At 33.9% G+C, this 11880-nt stretch overlaps 1 long non-coding RNA gene across 2 annotated transcripts; it reads right to left on the bottom strand.

Annotated features, from left to right (window-relative positions):
* Positions 1851-11647, bottom strand: LOC109726369. Of its 2 annotated transcripts, XR_002220493.1 has the most exons (3): positions 11396-11647; positions 3301-3854; positions 1851-2803 (listed from the first exon to the last, which is right to left on the bottom strand). It is a non-coding gene; the product is annotated as an uncharacterized LOC109726369 (long non-coding RNA). The 2 variants fall into 2 exon arrangements; XR_002220492.1 differs by lacking the exon at positions 1851-2803 and having other exon boundaries at positions 3207-3854; positions 11396-11643.

The following is an 11880-nucleotide window of genomic DNA, read 5'->3' as shown; positions in this document are numbered from 1 at the left end:
GGAACGGAAATATTCCATTAGTTCCTTTCTCACTAGAAATTAAATAAATACATAAATAAGATAATAAATTCAATGAATATTAACATGATAATTCAAATTCAAATAGACTAAATTCAAACTTTAATTTTGAGTTTTTCACCAACAATCCCCCACAAACTCCAAAAATTTTTAAAATCAAATTAAAATCAAATCTTTACTGGGTGTTTTATACTATGCAATGGGTGAGGTGTTGCTATTCAAGAGACTTAACCCACTTAGTGTAGTGATTTCCATCAGAGAATCGGAGTGCACCAGTCAGTTGAACTACGTTCCTTGCCCTGCTTCAACCGCCACACATCAGACGTACAGAATTTCTCCGGGTCACCGCTGGTGCTGGAGGGCCGTGCGGGTCTTGTGCGTTTAATGGCCCGGGATGCAAGGTACCGCTTGGATTTTTTCATAAGCATTTATGGACTATCACATAGCGCCGCCCAATGCGGAGTATCTTATATAGGGTTTCCTCCAGGATGTGGTTAGAGTCAAGGTATCCTGCCGAAAATTATCGCCTTGGATCCCGATTGAAGACTGCTCAGCTCAACCTGGATCCACGTACACATGAGCTACTACTCACCCATAGGGGATGGGAGATTGGGACTGAAAGCTCCTCTTGTAAATGTTGTAGAAGTGTCGGTCAACGCTGAAGCTGTTTACCACAGCTGTTGAACGATTCTTTCAAATCTTCCTATTACAGAGTTGCGGTTTTCACTGCAGGAAGGCTACGGGCACAAGTCCCGATTCCCTCCGATGACTGCAGGACGCATGTCCTGCTTTAGGCGCTTTCAATATGGTATCTGACAAGATTCTAGTAAACCTGACAAACTCAAATAACATATTGATAGATAATATAACGCATGTAACAGAATCCTTATCAATAGTAATATTACTGTTTACTTTAGAATTTGATAAATTATTGTATTAACAAGTTAAACACGAATGATAGAACAAAATGAAAACATCGACGAGTAATTATTTATCAAATTTATCAGATGGCTACAAGAGTTCCCCCAGCCAATTTCATGGAGATATACGTATAGAATTGCTAAAATCATGTAAATTTACATCCATGTTAATACGAGTTTGCTTCACAGCAAAAGGCTGGACCAAACAATTTTTTAAAACACAAATTGTTTCATTAGTAATTTCGAGCAATAACGATATGCAATCAAATAATATATACTGTCAGCAAATGATTTTTAAAATTGCTGAAATAATAGAAAAATAAAATTTAAGAAATAGATGTTGCAGCTTAATACGTTGAAACAATCTCCCTTGGAACAAAATATTTTTTTTCACCTTTTTTCAGAAGACCATAGGTATATATTCTATATCTTCAAAATTAAGTTTTAATATCATCATTAAAGACAGTAAGTTTTATAAAGCTCAACAGTCGAAAAGAAAGTAACTGTAGGCATTTTTTGTAAAAATATTTACATGTGGCAAATATTTTTTACTTAAAATCCCGTATACAACTAGCATAAAAATTATTATAGTTATGTGTGTGTGTGTGTGTATATATATATATATATATATATATATATATATATATATATATATATATATATATATATATATATTGAGAGATAGGTAGCAAGCTACCCATTTCGTTTAGTTTATTTTATTTAAAAATAAACTTAGCTAAAAATGTGAATCATCTAGGATTCGAACTTGGGACTTCAGATACCAACCACCAAGCCCTTTGCCACTTGCTTTAGGGACGATCGGTATATTAATATTAATATATATTATTATTATCCGAATAATATCTTAATGCATATCTGATCTATATTCGAATCCAAAAAAATATCCGACCGTATTCGAATCCATCTTTAGCGGATATAGTAATAAAAATTTAACAGCAGACACATATCCATATCCAAATCAGTATCCAGGGAAAAGAAAAAAGGATGCGGATATGGTTTCGTCAAATATCTGGCCATATCCGATCCGTTTTCACCCGTACTCTCGACACTAGGGCCTACATCATAACCTTGGTGGTGCAACCTGCTTTTGTGGAGGGAATCAAGGAATGTAGAGTGCTGACTCGTAGGATGGGAAGGCAAGTGACTTCAATGTCCAAGTCAATGGCTCCTTGAGGCTTCGCGATCAATTGTATGCGCCCAACAACTATGAGCTCGAGGATAAGGTTCAAATAGAGGCACATTGCTTACCCTACACTATTCATCCAGGCGGCATAAAGATTTATAGAGATTGAAGAAGCACTATTGATGACCTGGGATGAAGAGTGACAATGTGCAGTATATTACTATTTGGTGTGTCAACATGTAAAGGTCGAGCATCAGCAACAACGAAAAAATTTGCAGAGCCAATCTATACGTATCTGGAAGTGGGAGCAAATCTCTATAGATTTCATTACCGGCTTGCTGGATTGATTGATGAAATCTGCCAACAACTTATTCATACAACCTAGACGAGGAACAAGCTGGTACAGTTATACATCGACGAGATTGTGAGACTTTGTAGAGTACCGATGTCAATTGTGTGTAACAGGCACACTTATTTTGAAGAATCTTTATAAGGTTCTTGGTGTTGGAACAAATACCGGAGCGAAAATATGATTGTGATTAAAATCTAACTAATTTTGTGATAACGATAAATAAATCAAACTTACAGATGACGCAAATATTCCAATAAAAATTTGATCTTATCCGGAAGCGTGCGAGGCACTGCCCTAAGACGTATTCCCGTCCTTACGTGCGGGATTAACCGGAAATAGCACCCCAAGTTATGACCGGAATTCCTTCTCCTGCGAGCACGATCGTGAAGAAGGTTGATGGAGACTCTTTCAACACCCGATGATAAAAGATCAAATAAATTAAAATTAAAAGAAGAAAAATTCCTCTCTCTGTCGTGTTCACATATCCACATGAACAGTATGCAAAGCATACTAATATAGAGGGGAATAGAATGTATGTAACCGTAGAATCCAACCAACATTTTAATCTTAATTAATTACACAAAGCTAATTAGAAAATTTCAAAACCGCCCTAGAATTCATGCGCCACTAGAAGTCAGCGCATGAAGCGCGTACGTGCGCAACGGCCGCGCCCGGAGCGGACGTCCGTTTTAAAGGACGTTAACAATAAAAATAAATTAGGATTAATAAGTAAAAATAGAGGATTTTGAATTTTTCTCCAACACTTGGCGCCTGACAGAACTTCAATTCAGCTTTCTACCCTAAGAATGATGGCCAGACAGAGATAATAAACCCAATTCTCGAGGTTATGTTACGAGCTTACATACCTGAATATAGGGATGGATGGTACAAGTACCTCTAGTAGAATTGGCTTCCAATAAAGCTTTTAATCGAGTATTGGGATGCCACCTTACGAGGCCCTATATCGGCAGAAATGTCGATCGCCAATATGTTGGGATGGTATAGCCAAAAGAAAAATTCTCGAGCCGAGCTAGTTGAGTATACCAAGGAGAAGAACAGAATAGCACTACAACAACTCTTGACTACTCAAAGCTGATAAAAAAACTTGTGCCGACCAACGCTCCGCAATTTGGAATTTCAAGTGGGCGACCATGTCTTTCACAAGGCAGCGCTATCGAAGGGAATTGGAAGATTTGGACTTAACGGTAAGATGAGCCCTCATATTATCGAGTCTCGGAGCAGATTAGTCCCATCGCCTATCAGCTTGCACTTCCATCGAGCTTGAGGTGAGTGCACAATTCTTCCATGTTTCAATGCTTTAGAAGTATGTTCCCAATCTGATGCATGTAATTAACCCAATTCCAGTGTAGCGCAGTAGATACTCTCATCAGGAGAAGAAGCTGCGAAGTCGAAACATCTCCTACATGAAGGTGCAATGGAAGAATTACGAAGAGCATGAAGCAACTTGGGAGTTCGAGTCAGACTTTCAAGGAGTGGTATATGCACCTTAATTATCGAGAGAGTATGTACAAGTCTAAGTTTCTAGGATGAAACTTATTTAACGGGGGGAGTGATGTAATACCTAAAAATTACAGTCCCTATGTCATATTCCAGAACACGGAACTAAGGTTTTAAAACATAACGTGAAAGCACAGTGGAAAACTTTCTGTTTCTGAGAAACCTTGAAGGTGGTTTCGAAACCAGACCATGTTCGGAAACATGGTTTGGAGGTTTCGGAACGTGCCAGCTAAGCAGCTAGAGCAGGGGCAGTTTGGTAAATTTGTCTCCTCTTTATCAATATTGCCTCTAGCTACTCTCTCTCGCTCTTTTCCTTACTCTTTTGTCCTCGGCCGAGCCCCTCTCCCCAGCATTGAAAAGTGAGGGGAGCGCCTCATTTTCTCCCCTCTCAAGCTTCTCGACTGGGCAACCGAGCAAAGGAGCTTCAACATGGGGATATTAAATCTTGGGCTTTTTTGTTGGGAGAAACTCCAAGATCTAGGTGAGTTATTGTTTGATCCTTGATCTTATTGAGTGATTCTTGCTGATTCTTGAGTATTCCCTTGGTTTTAAGATTTACGTGGGTGTTGATAATGCTTCCGGTTCAATTTAGAAAAATGTACTTGAAACCCAAGAATTCTGCAAAACCATTCTTGTGTAAGCTTGCAAAGACTGAGCATTCATGCTTGTCTTGTTGAAATCCTGGCCTTCTTTGAGATTTTCTAAATGATCAATTGAGGTTCTCTTGGATGATTTCATAGAGTAACTGTTGTTATCGATTTTAACCTTGAAACCGTAAAAATTGATCTAGGACATTGAATTTTCCATGCTTCTTTTACCTCACTTCGGAGCTTTTCCATTATATCTTGTGATTTGAAGTTGATTCTAGTAGAATCGACATCACTACTTAGCGAATTTCGTGAGGTTGCCACTGCCAAAGCTCAGTTTGAGAGCTCTGGTTCCAGAAACTAGGATCTAGCTCCAAAACCTGCTCAATTAAATAGTGCAAATTGTTTCGGTTCTACGAAATTGGGCCAAAGGTTCTGGAACCTCATGCCATGTTCCGGAACCTCAACACTATTTACCGAAATACGAAACTCCAGAAGCTTCAATCATAGTTTTTTATGTGTTCTTTTGGTCATGTACCATGTTGTAAGATGGTGTTTGATGTGGTTACACTCTCCGTAGGTCCAAATAAGGATCAAAGAGTCACAAATGCACCAAAGCTATAGTGATTCCCTGGTGAACTAATTCATTCTTCTCAACCCCTCTTGGTTTATTGGTCATTATGATAATCATGTAGTAGTCTACCATTGGTATCTTGGTTCATGATAACATATGTATTTGCCTAACAACCTCATAATTGGTACTTACTATAACATAGCTTAGCTTTATTCACTTTGTTGTTGCCTTTACTTACCGTAGCAAGTATGTTAGTTAAATCTTGACAAATTCATGAGGACACGATGGACTAGAAGTAGCAATACAACTCACATTAGCTAGAGAGGCTGCTATTGTTGTTGGTTATAGTTGTATTGGACATTTTCTATTGTTATTGTCATTGTTGATCATACAGCATGATGACGTGCTACTTGATGCTTTGCTCCCCTGTCACCACGACAGTGGTTTGATTAACCTCGTGGTAGGTTGAGCTCTCCGGAAAGAGTAGTCACAATTCGATACATTAGGTTGCGATTCGGCTGTTATGCCACAATTCAGCATTGGGGCTTATAGTACCATTCTGTGGGACCACCTGTTGATTGGATATTTTACAGTTTGTACAGTTAGTACAGTTGGTTCTAGTTAATGCATGATTAACCACAAACATATACTCATCCAAACATAGATATCTTGATGCTATTTATATAATTTTCATTATTTATACTTGCTCGTTCTATCTGTCAGCGTACGCTATCATTATTGTTATCTTGTTGATCGGTTGGTGCAACTTGCCCTCATTAGCTTGATGCACCCACCGAAAAATTTTATAGTTTCGCAACCCGTGTGGGCCTGTTCTTCAGGTACATCGGGTAAAGTAGAGCATGGTGCAGAGTGAGACCACACGCTAGCCCCACCTAGTATAGAGGTATAATAGTGATGACCCGCGCTTTGCTGCAGGTACAAAAAGTATGTTCTTAATTATATTTGTAAAATATAGTTTATATTACTATTATAGCAAGTAATGCTCGAATAGTAACAAATTTAGCTACCGAAAAATAAGGTTAGTGCTAATCAATGCCTTCAGTGTATACCCTTTGGCAACTTAATTAAACTATTCTATTTTTGATCCGAACTGAAGAAGAAGAAAAAAATCAATAGAAGTTACTAATAAGAAGTTCCATTTCTAAATTAATTTATTATCTAATTAATAGAATATGTATTAATATAGTTTATATTAAGTATACAAAATAGAATAATAATTAACTAATATAATTTTTTTTTCTAACTATCAATTATTTTTATCCTAACTCTCAATATATCATTTAAGTATCTTCATTCTAGCTATGATTTTGTGGAACTTACCCTAGACTGGATGCACATCTGAATTTAATTTCTCTTTTTCTAGTTTTCTAATTGGGGGTTTTGGTGGATCAAAGCATGAAAAAACTGATTTATATCTTCAAACATTGATTTGTAGCATACCACGTCCTTATAGTTAGTGTCAACAACATCAACTTTGCAATGATGTTTGTATACTTAGGGATGCAAACGGATCCAGGTTGGTGGAGCTCCCGCCCCGACGGGGGCAGTAAATGGGAGAAAATAACGGATTCGGGGCAGGAAATGGGGTAAATTTTACGATCCGAGACGGATTCGGGGCAGGAAACAGGAGAAATTTTGACCCGCCCCGAATCCGCCCTGCCATGATCCGCCCGGAATCCGCCCCGAAAATCATTTATATTTTAAAAAAATATTTCTAAAAAATAAAGTATTTACAAAAAAGCTTAAAATACAAATAACTTAGTACTCTCATTTCTAATGTATTTGAAACTTTTGAATTTTATTTTGAATTGTGATTGATATTTTTTATTTTTATAATTAATATTGTTAAATTATATATAATATTATTAAAAATTTACAAAATATTAATAATATTATAATTTTATAAAAAATATTAGTTGGCGGGACGGATTCGGGGCGCCGGCAGGAGGCGGATTTCGAGGCGGGGCGGATTTGCATATCTATGTATACTTGTATATATATACTTTACAGCTATTTGAGCGGCATCTCCTCACTTTCTATGCTACTAATTGCTAGTTTGCTCTTGGTCTTTATAATCTCAGCTATATCTTCATCTAATGGTACTTCAATTTCCACATATGGTACAAACATTCTAGCTTAATTCATTTAAGAATAATTTATAGTTTGATATTCCATATAATTTACTGATTTACTGTTACATATACTTGAAGGAAATTTTCTTAAATGTTAGTTTTTTTTTAATTAGCAAGTCCCACCCAAGGATTACCTAGGCATGTTGTAGATTTATATTATCAAGTAGCATGAAAATTTTCTTTTTTTACTTTGTTAGCAGTTGCGCTTCTTCACCGATAATAAAGAGCTATAAGGAAACAAAAAAAAAAAGTATCAAAGATTAGTTAAATATTTTGAAAAAAAATCAAGAATAACTTGTTAATGAATATTTCATCTTTTCTTTAAAGATAGTTTTTACTATTTTACAATCATTCAATTTATAAAATGTCATCAACTAAAGGAAATAAATCAACTAGATGCATATTAAAAAATAGCAGAATTTCAAACAACAACATACCTGATGGAGGAACATACCTGAGGGAGGATCGGAAGAAGAAAAGGTTGTAAAAAATTTAAAAGTTACTATATATAGGTGAATAAAAATTAAAAATTTTCTTTTTCTCGATTCACCAAAAGAGATAAAAAATTTCTAACCATGACATGTAGGCAAATAACTTTTAGGTGTCAAAAACAAAAAATTGCAAGTGTCAAAAAAAATTTGTAAGTGTAAAAAAAATACAACTATCAAAGAGTTTGAAACGACGTGTTAAAGTTTAAGAGAGTACAAATCCAATTCACCTATGTTCTATAGTAGGTCCATGGTCTACAACAGGAGCACCCAACAAACCCAATAAACCCAATATCTATATCTCTTTTACTTAATCCATGGTACACCGGGTGCACCGAATATTCAAAATGAACATGTGTCCACAAACAAAGAACCCTCCACGCCCTTTAGAATATAGTAATATATTCTAGGATACTCTTTTGGAAAAGAAAATTATAACTAAACTCTTTATAGTCGTAAAACTTATATTTTTAAAACCTTGACAAGTTTTGTAAACATTTAATTGTTTTGATTTAAATTGCATTCTCGGGTTTTGGTTCCCATCTATAGTATTTGTAGGTGCTTTGTACTCCGACCCCAGGCACATACAAAAAAAAAAACTGTCCATATGGCGGTCTGCTTATGCATCCGGTTGGGCTTTAGCGTCGCGACATGACAATAATAATCTCATTGAAGTTTAGAAATATCAATTCACTCAAAAGAGGGATGGAAAACATGAAACCAATTAAGTTAGAGCTGAAAGCAATCCTGGTACAGATGGTTAATCTAACACAATAAGAGTCTAAAAGGTAAGAACTAAAAGAAAATCTGTTTCAAAACAATACACAGTGAAAAGAAAGGCAGTTTTATATGCAATTTCATATTTCAGAGTGACTATAGATTTATTGCTGCCTTTGAAAATCATTGAGCTTTGCAATATACTCAAGAGACTTCCCTTTTCAAGGAAAAAAAGAAAAGGAAAGATTCATATACTACAGATGAATCAACAATGACAATACGCCATAGGAAATTTTCTTCATACTAAGGTGATTGTATTGTGATGATGTGAACTACATATTAATATTATGCAAATTTATTAGCAACAAAAAGGCAAATATAGCTACAAAACAGCAACTACAAGGCAAAAGGAACAACTATACAGGGAATGCTTTAGTACTTCTGTCACTAATTAGTCTTCTAAGACTGATGGAGAGAAACAAATTCACAATACGAATGCTTACGATATAAAGCCATTTTCATTTTAGGTACCATAAAACAAAAGCAATTATCCACAAAACCAAAACTTCTACAATTTTGCTCCACCAGTTGCATCAAATATGTTCCACATGCATCGTTTAAACCTGATTAAATTCCAAGCTCCATGATTATACCCCTTTGATCAATAATTCGATAGAAGTTTCCTGGCTTTGCAAAACACATAATATGTACAAGAGTTGACAAGGAAACATACAACTTAAAAAAAGGAATAGGTGAGAGATCACAATATCTAAGGCAACGTTTGGTTGGCGGTATAAGCAAGGATAACAGAAGTTATCTCTGCTATTCCGCTAAACAAAATAATTTTTGACCGGGATATTTTATTCCGGTCAAACTTTACTATTCCCGACTATTCCGGAATAGCATGGGATTTGCTATTCCACCATTTTGATGAAATAGTGCTATTCTAATGTTTAATTTCAAACTTAATTAAAATTATGAATTGAATTAAAACTAAATTATATAAATATAATATATTATATATTATAATACATTTTTTTGTTATAAAATTATTAATTGTACTATATTTATAATATTATTTATATTTAAATATTATAATAAATTATATTTAAATATTATAATAAATTACTTTTATTAAATTTAAGTTTAAGTAGAAATTTTTAAAAAATTATAAATTTATTAATAATAAAAAATTTATAAATTTATTAAAATATTTATTTTTATCAAATTTATAATTTTATTATAATAAATTATTTTTATTAATTGTTCCAATTCCTATTCTTATTTTAAAATTTTAAAAAGTAAAAATTTAAATTGTTAAAATTTATAATTTATAATCTCAAAAAAAGTTTATAATTTTAAATTTTAAATTTTAAAATTAAATTTTGATATTTTAATTTTGAAATTTAAAATTTTATATTTTATATTTTTCAAATTTAAATTTGATCTTAAATTTAAAGTTTGAAATTTAAATTTTAAAATTTAAAATTTAAAATTTAAAATTTAAAATTTAAAATTTAAAATTTGAGATTTTAAATTTTAAAATTTAAATTTTAATTTAAAATTTTGAAATTTAAAAGTTAAAATTTTAAATTAAAAATATAAATTTAAAATTTAAAAATTTAAATTCAAATATAATGAGAGGGTAATATTATTATTTTTTATTTATAACTACCCACTATCCTTCTTATTCCATCTTATCTAACCAAACTCTCTATTTTTCATATTCTCAGGAATAACTCAATTTTCATCCAAACGCAAAATTGATCTAATCCCCGCTTATACCTCAATTTATACCTATCCCTAGAATAACCACTTTTTGCTTATCTCCGAACCAAACGATACCTAAGAGTCTACACTATATTAAGCTTTAAACACTAGTACTAAATGACTTTGGCACTCTGAAGATTAATCCACAGAAAATAGCTTTAAATATCACAAATGCATCATCGAAAGATCACATGCCCTTAGGAATGACTACCCGAACCCATCTTAATTTAATAATGATTTGATCGTTAATGCTTTGTAACGTTATCACATTTCAACTATTGCAAATTATTCCTATCATCAATAGAAACCGATCAATTCCATGCCTTTTCAACCATTTGACCAAATCAAAGCTAATAAATTTAATCAATATACCAAATGCCGAATACTAAAGCATGGAGATTCACCCTTTGGACCTGTTTGGTTCACGATTTGTAACATTTCAAAAATTCTCTATATTTTTAATTAAAAATATTCAAATCATTATCATTAACTTTAGTTGTGCAGTTATAAATAGCGTTAGTGAAATAGTGGGATCAGTGAAGATTCCTACAGAAGGTAGGAATATTAAACTGTTATGAGTTAGAAGTCATCCTCATTTTTATGAATACTAGAAACTAGAAATTATAAGTAGTTTATTAATAAGAATATATTGGTATCTAATACTCTCCTAACACAAGTGGCTCGATAAGTTAATAACGAATTTGTCATTCCAAGTATAAAATGTACAACATTTTCGGAATTTTTTTTTTTTGAGAGATAGGTAGCATGCTACCCGTTTCGTTTATTTCATTTATAGAAATAAACTTAGCTAAGAAAAGAGAATCAACTACAATTCGAACTTGAAACCTTAGGTAAAAATCAGCAAGCCCTTTGCCAGTTGCGCTAGAGACGGTCGGTATATAACAAACGAGCTATTTCAAAACAAATTATGCTAGAGCTGAAAGTAGTTAAGTTTCCGGCAAATGGCTAATCTAAACAAATGTACAAAATTTGTCGAAGCAACACAGCAAATTATCCAAGCGAATTGCTCAAATCAGAAGCTCAAAAATAAGAACACAAAAAGCATCGGTAAAACCCTAGCAATTGCACGAAATGGACGCATCACGATCACTTGAAGCGTTGAATAAAAATGAGAGATTGAGACGAGTATTCACCTGAGGAGAGGATTGGTCTTGTGGGAAATGGAGCTCTCGAAGAGATCAACATGGCGGAGTCGAGGGGAGACTCATCATCTCCTCTCGGAGGAGTTCATCTACAATCGGAGAGGCAGATCGACCTAGCAGAGCTTTGTCACGGTGGGAGAGGTGATCGACGCGAGATGAGGTAGATCGAAGATCGCAGGAGATGTGGAATGAGAGAGGCCATGTTTTTTTTTTTTTTTTTTTTTTTTTTTTTTTTTTTTTCTTTTCTTTTTTTTTCCTTTTTTTGGGCCAAGACTAGGGAGGGATGGGGTATTTTAATCTTTTGGGTCTAGGGTTTTGGGCCGGGGGAAAGGAGCCCAGTGCAGGGGGAGGTTTCAGGGATTAAATTTAATTTTCAACTTAAAAATTTAAATTTTGAATTCAAATTTCAGCCAATAATTTCAATTTTTAGTCGAAACAATTTGAATTCAAAGTTCAAATTAAAGTTCTAAGCTAAA

Source organism: Ananas comosus, linkage group 2 (assembly GCF_001540865.1).
Source record: "Ananas comosus cultivar F153 linkage group 2, ASM154086v1, whole genome shotgun sequence".
NCBI classification, from domain to species: Eukaryota; Viridiplantae; Streptophyta; class Magnoliopsida; order Poales; family Bromeliaceae; genus Ananas; species Ananas comosus.
This window is presented reverse-complemented; position numbering and strand designations above follow the sequence as displayed.